Raw genomic sequence first — 16331 nt, forward strand, 5'->3', positions numbered from 1 at the left:
CATGAGTTCAAGTCCCTTCTTAGACACTTACTAGCTGTGTGCTTGTCTCAGCTTCTTAACTGTAAAATGAACTGGAGAAGGAAATGGTAAACAACTTTATTATCTTTGTCAAGAAAATTCCAATAGGGTCACAGAGAGTCGGACATGACTGAAATTATTCAACAACATAAATGAAATTCTTTTATCTTTGATGACTTTCTGTCCTTCATTTGATTACAAATTTGCTCCTCAAAAAACAAAAAACAAAAAAAAGAGGAGGGCAGCTAGGTGGTGCAGTGAATAGAGCACACTCTTGAGTCAAGAGGATCTGAATTCAAACTCGACCTCTAGACATTTAATACTTAGTTGTGGGATCTTGGGCAAGTCACTTAACTTCACTTTTTTTGCCTTGCAAAAAAAAAAAAAGAACTTGCTCCTTAGGTATAACAGTGAAAGATGCTTTCATTTGACCTTTGATGTGAAAGATGACTGAGGAGGAATGGGAAAAAATTACTGTAATCAAATGAATAATGTGAGAATTATTTCAAGCAAGTGAGGTGAAAATGGATCTGTTCCTGAAACTCAAGTATTGCTGATGTAGCAGTGATTAGTAAGCTAAAAATAAGTGCTTGCCATCCCTGATATTGCATGAGAACTTTTAACTCAACTGAAACTTCAGAACTGCCAATCCAGAGAATTCTTCAATAAACCTTCCATTAATGGTGCACAATATGAACAACTAACAAGTTAACAGAAATTTAATGAAAGCAGAAGCCCCCCAAAAGGTTTCTAGAATACATGTTTATTGTTCTTTTATGTAAACTTTCCATGTTTATGTTGCTACAAACATCTCATTTATATTGTTCTCCTTAATAATCTGAACTTTAGAATCAGTGTTTGTACAGACTATAACCAATTAACTGGGAGTCATAGGGATGGTTATTGTTTGCTGGTAGACAGTACTGCTATGCAATGCCTCTAGTTAAGAAGTGAGCACTAGTGCTGCATCCCAGGAAAGCTGCAGATGAATTAGAGCAGGGAGAATGGCATTATCCAAACTGGAATGTGACCAGAACACCACGCAGCTGATGTTTCTACATATGTAAAATGCTCCTGAGGCTCTAAATTCTGAGACAAGACCCTGGTGCCTGATTTCAGTTTCCTTTTTTTTTTTTAATTATTTTTTAGGCAAAAAAATCTTTTTAATTATTATGAACTTGATATACATCAATAAACATTACACATTTCCATATACACAGAAGAGATAAAGAGGACTGCTCCGTTATTTGATCTTCCCTCTGGTATTGCAATTTTTCTTGTAATTATCTTATATGTACATGGTAGTTGCCTGCTGTCTACTCCATTAGAATTTGAGCTCCTTGAAGGAAGAGATCATTTTTGCTTATGTATATACATATATATTTTCAAGATTCAGCACAGGATTGGATACACAGTAAGCACTTAAATCACTTCTTTGTCAACAGTCTTTGCCCTCAAGGAGCTTATATTCTATTGATGGAGACAACATGAACACTTATCAGAAAATAGGTGTCTAAGTGTGATAACTATCTGCATCTATCAATCCATCCATCCATCCATCCATCTATCTCAGATACAAAATTAAAAAGTAATTTCTGAGAGAGAGTGAAAAACAAGGATTAGAGGCAAAAGGTTATCAGGATGATCCATAAATTAAGCAGTTGAACTCTGTGTAATTAAGAAGCACCATATCTTTCTTCTTCTTTTTATTTTTATTATTATTATTAATTACTGTTATCATAGTAATTTAGAGCTTGAGGGGATCCCAGGGACTGGTCTTACTCTCTCATGAGGCCCAGAGAAGTTAAAAAATTCACTGAAGTCCACTAAAGGAGATGAGGTTTTTTAAAACCCAGGTCCTCCAAATACAGAGCTGGTTACCACAAAATGGTATTAAGACTATTCAATGTTTTAATTCTTGTCCCTGCACAGATCACACCACTGACATGTATGATGATAAAATTAATGCCCTTTTTTCTTTTTTTTTCTATCCCGTGGAGCATCTGGCATGAGGCACACTCAGCAGAGGGCACACAAGAAACCTACCCACACATTTGTATTTTTAGCTCATATGCATATTTCATTCCTTTTTCTCCTGTGAGATCAATACATTCTAAGAAGGAACTATCTATGCCCTTGGGACTAACCTCCTTCATAACAGATGGATTTACTCCTGTCTTACTCATCATATTTGAGCCATATTGATTACTTCCATCCAAAAATAAAATACATGAATAAAGGGGGGATTTGGGCTTGGGATAAATTACATGGGTCATCATATAATTCAGTCTGTGTCTCTAGCAAGCCAAAGCTCTGACTTTGAATTAGTGCTAATACATAGAGAAGAGTGAATTAGGCTGTGATTGTAATCTAAATTATCATTACAGACAATAGTAGCATTACTGCCTAAATCTGGGTAAAATAAATGGACATTTTTTCCCTTGTACTGTTAAAATAATTTTTTTTCTTTGACTTCTGGACATTTGCATAGTTAATTTATGAAAACAAGGGACCAAATTTATATGTTTTTCATTTGATCTGTCTTTATATTTTAAGTCCAAGATCTTTTCTCTTCCTTTCCCCTCCCTAACCCCAAATGATTTTTATGGCCGGGATTTTTTATCTTCCTTCTTTTCAATTGGGCCTATTTTTAGCTTAGAAGTAAAGATTTAATTATTAAGAATAGAGTTAGCATTTATAGATTTATAGGATCTAGTGTTAAAAGAAAATTTATAGATCATTTTGTCCAACACCTTTATTTTATAGATGAGGAAACTAAGACATCTGAAAGATGGGAAATGACTTGACCAGGACCATGCCTCTATAAACAGAAAATCTGGGTTTCCAACTCAGGTCTTTCGACACCAAAACTAGAGTTTTGGAGACAGTTAGGTGGTACAAGGAACAAAGCACTGAACTTCGAGTCAGAAAGACCTGAGTTCAAATGTGACCTCAAATACTTATCTGTTGTGTGATCCTGAGTAAATCATTACAGACTATTTACCTCAGTCACCTTAATTAAAAGTGGCAATAATAATAGCATCTACTGCCCAGGGTTATTGTGAGGATTAAATAAGATACTTGTAAAGTGCTTAGAACAGTGTCTGGTACATAATAGGTACTTAATAACTGCTTAATATAGAAAGTAAGAAGGGATTTACTTCCAAATGGTAGGATGGAATGAGTACTGGACCTGAAGTTAGAATTGGCTATGATACTGTCTTTGTTATTTATGAAAAAGCCATTTTTATTTCCCAGGGTTACAGTATCCTCAGCTATGAAATAATTGAGTTGAATTATATGATCTCTAAGGATTATTCCAACTTCAATTCTATGATTCTGTGCATATTTATTTTATCTCTTAACAGCAGAGAGCTTAGAGTGCTCCATTGCTATTGACAATGCAATTTTGGTAGAAAGACATTTAATTTTTCTGAGATTTTATTTCTGCATATATAAAATGGTGATTAAATAAGATAATGGCCATGTGTGGTTGAGCACTTCTCTAATACCTATTTCTGGAAAGGATCAAGCTAGGATTTTTTGAGTTTGTGAATTCTGATCTGTAGAAGGGCTAAAATCTATAAGGTGGACATGTGCATTGTCTAGAGGGAACTAGTCCAGGTCAGAAAAATGGATTGAGACTAAGGTTTCTATGCTAATCAGTATTGGGATATGCACTTCCAGATTTTGCCTAGACAAGACAAGGAGACTCATTCTCTTAAAAACAGGTCATAGATAAGAGAGGAAAGGGAGAAAGAAAAGAAAGAGACACACACAGAGAGAGAATATATGCATGCCGAATATATAAATCAAAAATATTATTATTTTAAGTGTATTATTCTCTGTACCTTCATTGATTCTAAGAGGTTTCTAAGTATATTAGATCATTTAGGTTTTCTTGGATAGTGGCATCAAGGATTCTATAATATTTATGAACTATGGGTTCCTTTCCTGTCATCACTGGTATTTTCAATGGAGTGGTAGCATAGATATAAGAATTCCCTACTTGAATCTCTTAGAGGAAAACAATGGTGCATCTCAGCTTTTCCCCATGGTGAAAGGATTAGAGTATCATGGGTTTTGAACTGGAAGGCAACTTAGAGGTCAAAGGGTAAAATCCCCTCATTTTTTATAGTTAAGGAAATTGAAGCCCAGAGAGATGAAATGATTTGCCCAAGTCCATACAAAAATTAAATGGAAAAAAGCCAGATATGTTGATGTTACCATTGCTGTTGCAGATTCTGACCTGGAAATCAAGATTGCAGGTTTTGCCTTGTATAGGCAGAGCCCTTTTGTGTACTGCATTTTTGAGTAGGAAATTTTCAGTAGCCTCCATGGGGATTTAGCTGCATGACTCCCATTAATATGACTTCAGAGCAAGTATCCCTGCCATGGAGACAGTAAGCAAACAGGCTTTAAAAGTACTATTAATAGTGTACAGAACTGCAGGTGCTACTTGGCTATTCTTTGTGATGTTGAGAAAATAAGACAGTAACCAGATCTTTGGATCTTTGCAATAAACATAATGATGATGGTGAAAGTCAACCTTTCTCTGAGGCTGTTCCTATTATCGTTCTTTTTTGAAGAATCATCTTCCGTTCAGCCACATTACCATGGTGATGTGTTTGCATTTCGACAGAGCCATAAATCATAGCTCTGAATGGCCAAAGTAAATCCTAGAGTTCTCCCCCCACCCCGCCCCCATTGAATTGTGAGAGACAATATATTATAATTAAAAAGAACACTGGCCTTGGAATCAGAAGACCTCATTTTGAGTCCTGACTCTACCATTTATTATTGTGGTATTATGCGAAAGTAATTTTAATTTGAATCTTGATTTCCTTACCTGGCTAGGCAGATAGGTGACACAGTGTATAAAATACTGGACTAGGAATCAGGAAGACTTAGCTTCCTAAATTCAAATCCAGCCCCAGATACTTACTTAAGCTGTACGACCCTGGGCAAGTTATTTAATCCTGTTTGTCTCAGTTTCCTCATCTGGAAATGAACTGAGAAGGAAATGGAAAACCCTCTAGTGCCTTTGCCAAGAAAACTCCAAATGGGGTCATGAAGTCAGATATGACTGAACAATAACAACATTCCATATCTATAAAGGAATCTGTAAGAGTTGTGTTTTCATGCATATTGACCCTGAGATTCTGGGCAAGTCACCTAAGTGCCCTCAGTAATTTTCTTATCTTAGAGACTTATGGTCTTATAAGTTGCAGAACATGACCTATCTATAGTGGTAGAGGCAATTTCCTTATTGTGAAATCATAGATCTAAACCTTTAAACTTGTAATACCTGGTACAACCTACCTCAGAGTTGCTGTGAGGAATGTAGTTTAATTAAAAGAATATTGAGTCCATAGGTATGTAGTTCAAAATCCTACTTCTGACACTAGTTTTATGGATAAGTCACCTATTCATTACTAGCTTTAGTCACCTTTAATAATATTTAACCTTCATTTTCAAAGAAGACTATGACATCAAGGTGGTGATGCCATGAGAAGCATGTGGATTGGATTGGAGTGTGAGGGGTGTTGTGCTAAGTCACCAGCCTCATTTTCTCCTCCAGAGCCATCAGGATCCAGAGAGCATACATGAATCAAAATGACTGGAGATGGCCCTGAATGTGAGACAGTCTGAATTAAGTAACTTGCCCAAGGTCACACATCTAGTAAGTGATAAGTGACTGAGACTGGATTCAAACTCCTGTCCTCCTGATTCCAAGGCCAGTCAGTGCTTTTATCCACTGCACCACCTAACTGTCACCTTTAGTCACCTATAAAATGGGGGCTTTCAGTATTTGTCCTGTACTTACAAGGTTGTTGGGATATTTTTTTGAAATAAAGTATATAAAGTTCTTTTCAAACATTAAATGTTCTATTATATGTTGTGCTATTATTGTTAAATAGTAAAGTGATAAGGAATATAATTTTTTATAAATGTGGAAAGAGTACTGATCTGTTCTGCTAATCTTGAACTAATAGAAGTTAGCTAAAAATTTTGGTTCTGCCACTTACTACCTGAATGACCTAAGCAACCATGAGCCTCAGTTTCCCTATCTGTATTCATTAATATTTCTTATCTTATGTTCCCATGTTTAAAATAGGCTGTTATTATTGTGATTAATCCTTTGATACTATAAGTGCATATGACACCCCCCTCCAAACATACACACACATAAATCTTGATCCTGGAGCAAATTATGTTAATATATGGCCCATGAGAAAGAAAGAAAGAAAGAAAGTAAATAATGGGGAGGCTAGGTGGTGCAGTGGATTGAGCACTGGCCTGGAGTCAAGAGGACCCGAGTTCGAATCCTGCCACAGACACTTACTAATTATCTAACTGTGTGACCTTGGGCAAGTCACTTAACCTCATTGTCTTGCAAGAAAAAAAGTAAGTAAACTAACTGGAGGACCAAGATTCATAAGCCTAATGAATAATAATGACTAATCTAAAGTAATAATAAAGGCAGGAAAACCCAGGTTGAAGTCTGATTTTCAAAAAATTCAGGTTATATATTTCTCACCAAAAAGGAAAAAATAACAAAAAAGGACAACATACTTAAAGTAGCTTATCATTCAGTTCTCAGATCATTGCATTTAGAGATGAAAACAATCTTAGGTTATCATTGGGTTAAATTTTGTTACTTAACATTCAAGAAAACCAAGACTTAATGAATTATTATGATGATTTGTCCAAGTTCACATAGTAGCATGGCCAGGATTTGAGCCTAGTTTTCATCTACTTCTCAGCCCAATTTTTTTTCAATGGCAAACCACTTCACTCTGAATTTTTTTCAGGATTTCTATTATATTTATACATCTTTCATAAGAGATTTCATGGAGCTAAATCCCACTCTTTTATTTATATAACCTTTTATTTCCTTGAGAGAAAGATTATATAAATACATTAAAATGAATTTTGACAGCTAAATGAAAATATGTGCTCAGCTCTTCAGAAATATCTACAAACTATCTTTATAGAGTATGGAGATATAATTACATAAAATCATCTTTATGAAGAGAGAATGAAGGAGAATATATTATAATCATAGATTTAAGGAGAAATGGACTGTTGTTATATTGTGGCTAAAGACCTGCCTTGGATCCTGAAAGGTTTTCTATACTTGAGTGGTTCTGTTTCCTCTCCCACACTGATTCTTTTGTGCAGACAAATTAGGTCTTCTTTTGCTACAATTCTTATTGGATTTGCATTGTCTCAAACAAACTGAGACTTGGGAAAGACCTTAGCTTAAAAAGGCCAGATCTACTGTATCCAGGGCCATCTTAAGTCATCCTGACATTCTGTCCAAATTGTCACTGGACCAGATAGCTCTGGTGGAGAGAGTAAGGTTGATGACGACACAGCTTTGCTTCACTCAAATTCAGTTCACTTGCAATTCAGGACATCACCCTCCTGACATCATTGGTCCTCTTCAAGAACCAAGTACAAGCAACAACAATAATCAGCTATAGTAACAAACTAAGTGATCAATAAATTTCCAAAATGAAAATTATAACAGAAACTATCTATCTATCTATCATCTATCTATCTACAAATATACATACATAACACTACACACATATATTTATAAAAACATGTGTATATGTAAATATAAATAATATGTAAGTACATATATGTATGTATCTGTAAATCTATACATACCAATATATTTCTTCTCAACTTTTACTAGAAAAGATACAAGGAGAAACTTTTTAGCCATTAAAGATGTTCTCAAATGGTCTAAGCTACTTTTCGAAGTAGTGAGTACCTGTCGTCAGTGGTGCTTTGAATGATGCACCTAGTAAAGTTGCTTAATCAATATATGATTGATCAGAGACCAGATAACCACGAGTAAGGAATGTAGGTGTGAGGATTTAGTCTTAAAGCAGGGGTGGCCTCTAATGTTTTATCCAACTCTGTAGTATGATTTTATGATAGGTTAACATTTCACATTCAAATTGACCAAACATCTTTAACATCGCAGAGCACTCTGTTGGATTGCTGATGGTGAAGGCACACAGTTTAGATACATCTTAGCCCCTGACCTTATGAAGATTAAACAAAAATATTTAAAACATAAAACAGCAGTTTTTAAAACTATGATAATGTAAGAAGGGAAAAAACCACTAAGAAGCCATACAGCTCTGGTTAACTTTAACAACCAGTCTTAGTCCCTCAGAACAGATACTTACCTACATCTTCTCTCAGTAGAAAAGTTGGGAGCTTTGGTGGAAATTGTCATTTATGGTGATAAACACAATTGCTCTGTCAGTTGATTTTGCTTATTTTTGTTATAAGAGAGAGTTCAATGTGTGTGTGAGAGTGGAGTGGGTAACTTTTGGGGGTCAGTTATAGGGAAATGGATTTTATGAAGAAACAAAAGGCATTAATTTTTAAAAAATGTATAAGTGTATTAGAAACCTATGAAGTGCTATTTATGTGAAAGAGGCAAAGGGGAGGCCTTTACCAAGAGACTCAGGAAAATTTTGGAAAAAATGGTGGGTTTAGTTTGACTTTTTTAGTAAATTTTTATTGATATTTTTTATTTTTGCATCACTCAAATTTCCTCATATATTCTTCCCTACCCCACTCTTTCCCAGAGAGCTGTCCTATTTAACAAAGAATATTTTTTAAAGAAAAGAGGAAGAAAAAAGTTATCAAAATCAATCAATCAATATATATATATATATAGATAGATAGATAGATAGATAGATAGATAGATAGATAGATAGTGTTCTATGCCCATGGATCTCCCACTCCCGCAAAATATGGTGGATGTGATGAGAAGATGTCTTATCTCTTCTTTGTGGCCATACTTTTTTTTGTAATTTTGAAGCATTCACTTTTTAAAATTGTTTTGAAGTTGTTTTGCTTTCTGTTTACATTGTTGAAGTCATTGTACATTTTGTTATCTTGATTTTACTTATTTGGCATCTGTTCATATAGTCTTTTCACTTTCTTGTATCATCACATTTTTTGGCATAGTAATAGTCCATCTCATTCATTTTCTACAATTTTCTTAATCCATCTACTTTGTTTTTTTATTTTTACTATCACAAAAAGTACTGCTATGAATATTTTTGCATCTATGTGGATTTTCTTCTTATCAACACCTTAGGGTACACACCTAAAAATGGAATCTTTGAGTCAAAATATATGGACATTTTTTGCCACTTTCCACGCATCACTCCAAATTACTTTTTTTAAAATTAAGTTTAACTTAAAGGATCATGGAAATTCCAACAGACCAAAAAGAGGAACAAGGATGTCTCAGGCATGGGAAATAGCATAATTTAAAATCATTGAAACAGAAAAGAGCAAGTGATGTTCACAAGGGAAAGCAAATATTCACCAGTATCCTGCAAAGTAGAGTGCATGGTGGTGATGGGAGGTAGGGAGTAATATAGGATAAGATTGCAAAGGTGGAGTCATACCAAAGAGGAGGAAGCTGAATGATAAACAAAAGGGTTTGAACTTTACTTGATAAAATCTAGGAAATTACTGAAGATCTTTTAACAGCTACTATATATGATCAGATCAACGAATAAGAAAGATTAACATGGCATTAATATAGGAGCGGCTAGGTGGTGCAGTGGGTAGAGCACAGGCCCTGGAGTCAGGAGGACCTGAGTTCAAATCCGACCTCAGACACTTAATAATTACCTAGTCATATGGCCTTGGGCAAGCCACTTAGCCCCATTGCCTTGCAAAAAAAAAAAACGCTAACAAAACAAAACTTGACATTAATATAAAGAATAAATTTAGGGAATGAACCCAGAAGAAAGATGAGACTTGAAGACTTTTAATAAATAGTTGCTATATATGTATGACCCTGGGCTTGTCACTTAACCTCTTTCTGTCTCATTTTCCTTATTTGTAAAAAGGGAATAACAATGACACCCAGGTCTTAGAGTTGTTATAAGGATCAAAGATTTGTGAGGCTCTTAACTTAGACAGAATTGGTACTCAATAAATGTTTATTCCCTCCCCTCTTTATTCATTCATTATAGCAGCATCTATATAGTACTTTAAGATTTACAGGGCACTTTACAATTATCATTCTCATTTGATCCATGTGACAACCCTTTGACATTGGTGCTGTATTATTCCCATTTTACCTTTAAGGAAACTGAGATAGACAAAGGTTAAATGATTTGCATGGGGTCATGTATCTTACAGCTAGATTTGAACTCAAATCTTCCTGTCTCCAGAGTCAGCTCTCTATCTACTGTGCCACCTAGTCATTTCTTATTTACACATTCATTTTTTTTTGCAAGGCAAATGGGGTTAAGCGGCTTGCCCAAGGCCACACAGCTAGGCAATTACCAAGTGTCTGAGACCGGATTTGAACCCAGTTACTCCTGACTCCGGTGCTCTATCCACTGCACCACCTAGCTGCCCCTTACACATTCATTTAACATTTATTCAGTGACTTTTCTGTATAGAGCATCACACTAGATTTAGATATAACACAGTCCCTTTTTTCATGAAGCTACATTAAGAAGTTTTAGAAATAGTCTAGGATTCATGACCCTGGAATATATATGAGAAATGTTATTGAGGTAGAATCTATCTGAAATGAAAATTGATTGGATACAGAAGGTGAATGATAGGAGATGGTTAAATAAAACACCTTGTTTTTGAACACATATGACCAACCAGCAATCCACTTAATCCCTTTGATTCAGTTTCCTCATCTATAAAATGATAGGTTAGGTTGGATGACTCTTAAGGTCCCTCTTAGCTCTAAATCGATGATTTAGCTGGGTGACTAGTGGTACTACTGACATAAACAGTGAGGTCAGATGAGTCATGGATCTCCAGCAAAAGATCACCAGGTCCAGGTCAATTTTGAATACATAAATTTTATATTGTTAGTCTGGGATGTTTAAGCTTAATCAGATCTTGGCTTTTGAGAAGCTTTCTACTCCCTGCTGGCTGCTAATAAATGGAGGTGAATTTTCCTAGAAACCTCACTGCCTAGAAATATCAGAGTTCTGTATGTGGTGAGCAAGGTAGAGAGAGTGGGGGTGAGAAGGGGGTAAGATGAGAAGAAAGCTCATGGCCTATCAGAGCAGTGCTTTAGTCAGATGCCAATTTCAGGTATATCAGCTGCAATTCCCCGTAGTTTCAGAAGGATAATGAAAAGCTGGAAGGGATGGGGCAGAGAAAATTAATAGAAGGGCAAATAGAAATGCTTCAGAGATTGTGAGCTGAGAACATGAATAGGCTCAATTGATATAGCCAGAATAATAGAAGAAGAAAGGATGAAAAAGAACCATGGTTTTTCACTGAAAATAGGGAATTTTTTTTTAAAAAAAGAGGATATGTCTATTAAGAGGATGGATGGAGGTGGAACAATGATCCAGAAACAAAGGGGTAAAATTCTAGGCTAGATATAAGGAAACATTCCTTAACAGCGGATATTGGTATTGACTCTAGGACCATCATTTTAGAAAAAAAATATTTAGACAATGTTTCACTGTGGAAATTAAAGCATTATAGAGATAAAGTAAACATGCAACCTAGATAATACTGAGAATGATTTTTAAGATAAACTTGTTTTATCTCCAAAAAAATTTCATTAAGCTGTGCCGTTCTTAGCTCTTTCTGCATTATAGAGGAGAGCAGAACTATTTCTGCTAGAAGAGTAGATAGATAACTAGAAGAGTAGATAATCAAACTAATCATAATAATAATAGCTAATATTTATATAGTACTTTATGGTTTGCAAAGTATTTACCCATGTTATTTCATTTGATCCTCATTTATTTTGCACTGCTTCTACATGTAAACTTGAAGAGAGGGCTTTTTTGTTGTTTTGTGTTTGGATCTCTGATGCCTAATGCCATAATTCCTTGCATAGAGAAATATTTGTGGGAATATATATTTGTACTGGACTGTATTGATTTAGATTTAAAGCATCTGTTAATATTCTGAGATTGGTGAGATTAAAAGGATGAACGAGATATGATTCTTGCCTTCAATGAACTAATAGTCTAGAAAGGAAAATAAAATATAGCCACAAACCACTCTAATATTAGATTTAACTTGAAAGTGAAATGAGAGATAAGGTTGCAAGATTAGGTGGCATTAGAACTGTTTGTCAAATACAGATGTCTGATTTTAGGTAAAGGAACTGAAGCCCAGAATGTTTAAATGATTTACACAAGATTCAAAGTATAATTTTGGTCTATAGGAGAGATCCATTACTTTTAGCTGGGGGAATCTGGAAAGGCATGAAGGAAATCACTTTTGATTAGGACCTCAAGCTTGAGAGAGATTGTACAAGTAGAACTAAGATGGGTATCAGGGGAAGAGGGGTAAGAAAAAAACATTTCAGAGGAAACATAGTAAGCAATCATAGCGTGCATCTGAGGAAAAGAATATAGCAGTAGTATTTGAAAAAATAGGTTGGGACCCGGAGCTATAATTAAGGTGGAGCAATAGGAGCATGTCTCAGGAATATTAAGAGCGTTGGCAGTACTTTAACTCTTACCTTGGAGAAAAAACTGAAACTAGTTAAAATAGAAAGATATACAATATAAGAAATGATTATGGAAATGGATTCAGAAAAATCTCAGAAGACTTCTATGAAGTAAAGGGAGCAGGACCAAGAGAACATTGTATAACAATTTTGTAAAGATCATCAACTGTGAAAGACTCATCTATTCTGATAAATACAGTGATCTATAAAGGATTCTTGATGAAAAAATGCTATCCTTCTCCAGAGGGAGAACCAATGAACTCTGAGTGCAGAGTGAAACACATTTTTTCACTTTGTTTTTCTTGCTTTTGGGGGGAACATGGTTAATGTGGAAATATATTTCACATGATGATGTTTGTCCTTTGTTATCAAAGAAGGCCATTACATCAGGGAGATAATGCTATGACAAGTGCATGAATTGGATTTGAGTGAGGGGATGCTGTGCTAAGTCACCAGCCTCACTTTCTTCTCCAGAACCATTTGGATTCACTGGCCAGATATGAATTGAGATGACTGGAGATTGCCCTGGATGTGAGACAATGAGAGTTAAATGATTTCATCAAGGTCACATAGCTAGTAAGGGTCCAGCATCTGGGACTGGATTTGAACTCTTGATCTCCTGACTCCAAGACTACTTCTCTATCTACTGTACTACCTAGCTGCCCCTGTTTGAAATGACTTCACATGTATAATGGTTATCACATTGATTTCCTTCTTATTGGATGGAGGAAGGGCAAGGAGGAAGATAATTTGGAACTCAAAATTTAAAAATAAATGTTTTTAAAAACAACTCCATTATCAGGTCTGTTCCTCAAGATGATTAAGAAAACAATAAAAAAAATTCCATATGTTCTAAATACATTTGTGGTGGCAAAGAACTAAAAATTGTTCATTAATGGGGGGGGAATGGATGGATAAGTTGTGGTATATGATTGTGAATAATAATAATATGCTATAAGAAATAATATGTTTGGATGATTTTTCAAAAAGATGAATACACTTAAAATAATGCAAACCAAAATAAGCAAAACCAGAGCACAATATTGCTTAAGAACAATTTTGAGTGTCTAAGTCATTTTGACTATTATAAATGCCCAAATTATCTACAAAAAAACTAAGACATTAGCTACATCCAGAGAAAAAACTGATAATAGAAGTATGGATGGAATGGTTTTATACATATATGCAAATTTTTAGGGTGGGAAGAAGAGAAAAAAATTACATGATAACTTTATTGTATAGTTAAAAGGAATAGCAAGTTGTACAAAATAGATTTGAAATTTCCTGTATCTTTTATATTATTCTGTTGTTATGGAAATGCTTGTTTTCTTTCTCAAATTCAGAATAAAATAATTTTTTTTAAAAAATGAATCCTTAAAAAATAAAACATAAAATAAAATAGAAAACTCTCACTTTCCTCATCCTGTGTACCTTTGTCTCATTAAATAGAATTCTTTCCTTTGCCCTATTTTGCCCTTTTCCTAGCAGTGATATTTTTCAACTCAGGGTCAATAAGTAACCGAACATTTATGCCTATCACACCCCCTTATGACCTAGTGTTACTTCTTGGTTTCTTCCTCCACTAAATTTGTCTTTAAAATTGATTGGAGAAGGGGTGGGGGTGCAGCTAGGTGGTCTAGTGGATAGAGCACTGGCCCTGGAGTCAGGAGGACCTGAGTTCAAATGTGACCTCAGACACTTAATAATTACCCAGCTGTGTGGCCTTGTGCAAGTCACTTAACCCCTTTGCCTTAAATAAATAAAAAAATTAAAAATTGATTGGAGGGAACATTTTTATCTCCATCAACCCAAAAAGGACTTGAGCTCCTAGCTTTGGGCACAAAAATGATTAGTAATAGTTCGGTTGGAACAAAAAAGAGAAAGATTTAGGAATTTAGGTTTTGGAAACTCAAGTAGGGAGTGTGGTATTATAGTCAGAATATTTTAGGGAAATTAATTTGATGACTCTGAATGATGGATTAGAAGGAGGAAAATTCAGATCCATGGAAGATAATTAAGAAATTATTGCAATAGTCAGTTGACATGTAAATGAGGGTCTAAATTAGGATGGTGAGAATAAACATGCAAGCCTCTTTGCAGGTATTACAAATAGAAATATGTAGTATAAAGAAGACATTTAATTTCCTAATTCTTAGCTATATGGTGAGGAATAGAATGTGTCCTCCTTAGACTTTTTTTTTTAGGTTTTTGCAAGGCAAATGGGGTTAAGCAGCTTGCCCAAGGCCACACAGCTGGGTAATTATTAAGTGTCTGAGACTGCATTTAAACTCAGGTCCTCCTGACTCCAGGGCCAGTGCTCTATCCACTGCATCACCTAGCTGCCCCCTTTTTAATTATTTAAAGCACACCATTATCAAAACTTTTCTGAGAAGACATCATTTGTTAATTAGTTTAGAATTTTGGAGGAATTATTAAGGAGGAAGCAAAATAATGATAATATTTTACAGCATAGTGAAAGGACCAAAAGAATTAGGAGACCTGAGTTTGATTCTTCACAGTTATCTTTACTAGCTGTGTGCTATTGGATGAGTTACTAACTCTCCAAGTCTTAGTTTCCTTATCCTAAAATAATACTTGCACTATCTGAATCTAAGGGAAGTACTTTGTGTATATAAGCTTTTAGTCCTCAGCAGATAATCTACTACAAAATGGAAAATCAAAATTATAACTGTGTCCTAATCCTTGCTACAATTTCCCTCCACATATTTTGACCTGTGATCTTTCTTTCTATCATCCTGGTGATTTTTGGGAATTGTGTTAGCTTCCTCTGTTCTTTTAATTCTCCATTGCAAGCCTCAATTTCATTTGGATTTTGATTACATTCAGGTCCTAATTTATTACTTAACAAGTGTCTCCCAAACACCTAATTAATTTTAATTTCATTATGTGTTTGAGGATGATTTATAGAGGAAAATAGGCTGATGTTCCCATCAGTAGTATTTAGAATTCACTTAGCAAATAAACACTGTGGTTTAATATGATTGAGGTCCCTGGCTAGAGTTGTTGGGGGGGTTTTAGGTCAAATAAAGGAATTCCATTTTTCTAAGCAGACTGAGCAACCTTCTTAAAGAAAATTCGTAGCCTGGAAAAAAAATTCTCCTATGTTTATCATGTCTTTTACACCTTTCCATATTTCATTGTATGGTCTAGTGAGATGAGCACTGGATGTGAAATCATAAGACCTGTGCTCAAATCTTGGCTCTAACATGTTCATGATTTGGGGCACGTTGCTTTATTTCTCTGGGCCTTACCTTCTTCATTTGTGAAATAAATAGAATTGTAATTTGGAATATTTTTAACCTTAGGCAAAAAGAGGTGAGTAGGAAAAAAGTTGGGAGAGGGAGAGTGAAGGTATCTGTGGGTGGCATCATTGTAAAGGAAAGCTGTAATAGTAAGGGAAGGAAGTTCAACCATTAATATCCCCTTCATCTATGAGGTTAAGGTGTAAGGCAAGCCTTCAGAGAGCTATTGGTATCCTGGTTGGGGAATGGTCTTAAGCACAGTTGCACTATGGTGGTGTAGGTCAATGGAATTTTTTAGAAAGAGTAGTATAGGAGAAAGTGTAGGGATGGTGGTCCTTGGGAATGGGGAGTTCAACTCTACCCCCACTCACCTTGTTGAGTCCAGGAGCAAAGTCCTTTTTACTTCATCTGGTTACTGCTTTTAGGAATGAAGATAATAGTTCTTTTTTGATTAATTTTTGGATTGTCCACAAATAAAATGTAAAAGCCCTATGGAAATATTAAAACACTATGCAAAAGTGTTACTGCTTTTGGTAATCATTGTT

At 35.1% G+C, this 16331-nt stretch overlaps 1 protein-coding gene across 1 annotated transcript in view; it reads left to right on the forward strand.

Annotated features, from left to right (window-relative positions):
* KCNK10 (potassium two pore domain channel subfamily K member 10) overlaps nucleotides 1-16331 on the forward strand; it is a 175121-nt gene that overhangs the window by 139624 nt on the left and 19166 nt on the right. The gene's annotated exons all lie outside the window — the stretch shown is intronic.

This window comes from Macrotis lagotis, chromosome 4 (genome assembly GCF_037893015.1).
Source record: "Macrotis lagotis isolate mMagLag1 chromosome 4, bilby.v1.9.chrom.fasta, whole genome shotgun sequence".
In the NCBI taxonomy this organism is placed as follows: domain Eukaryota; kingdom Metazoa; phylum Chordata; class Mammalia; order Peramelemorphia; family Peramelidae; genus Macrotis; species Macrotis lagotis.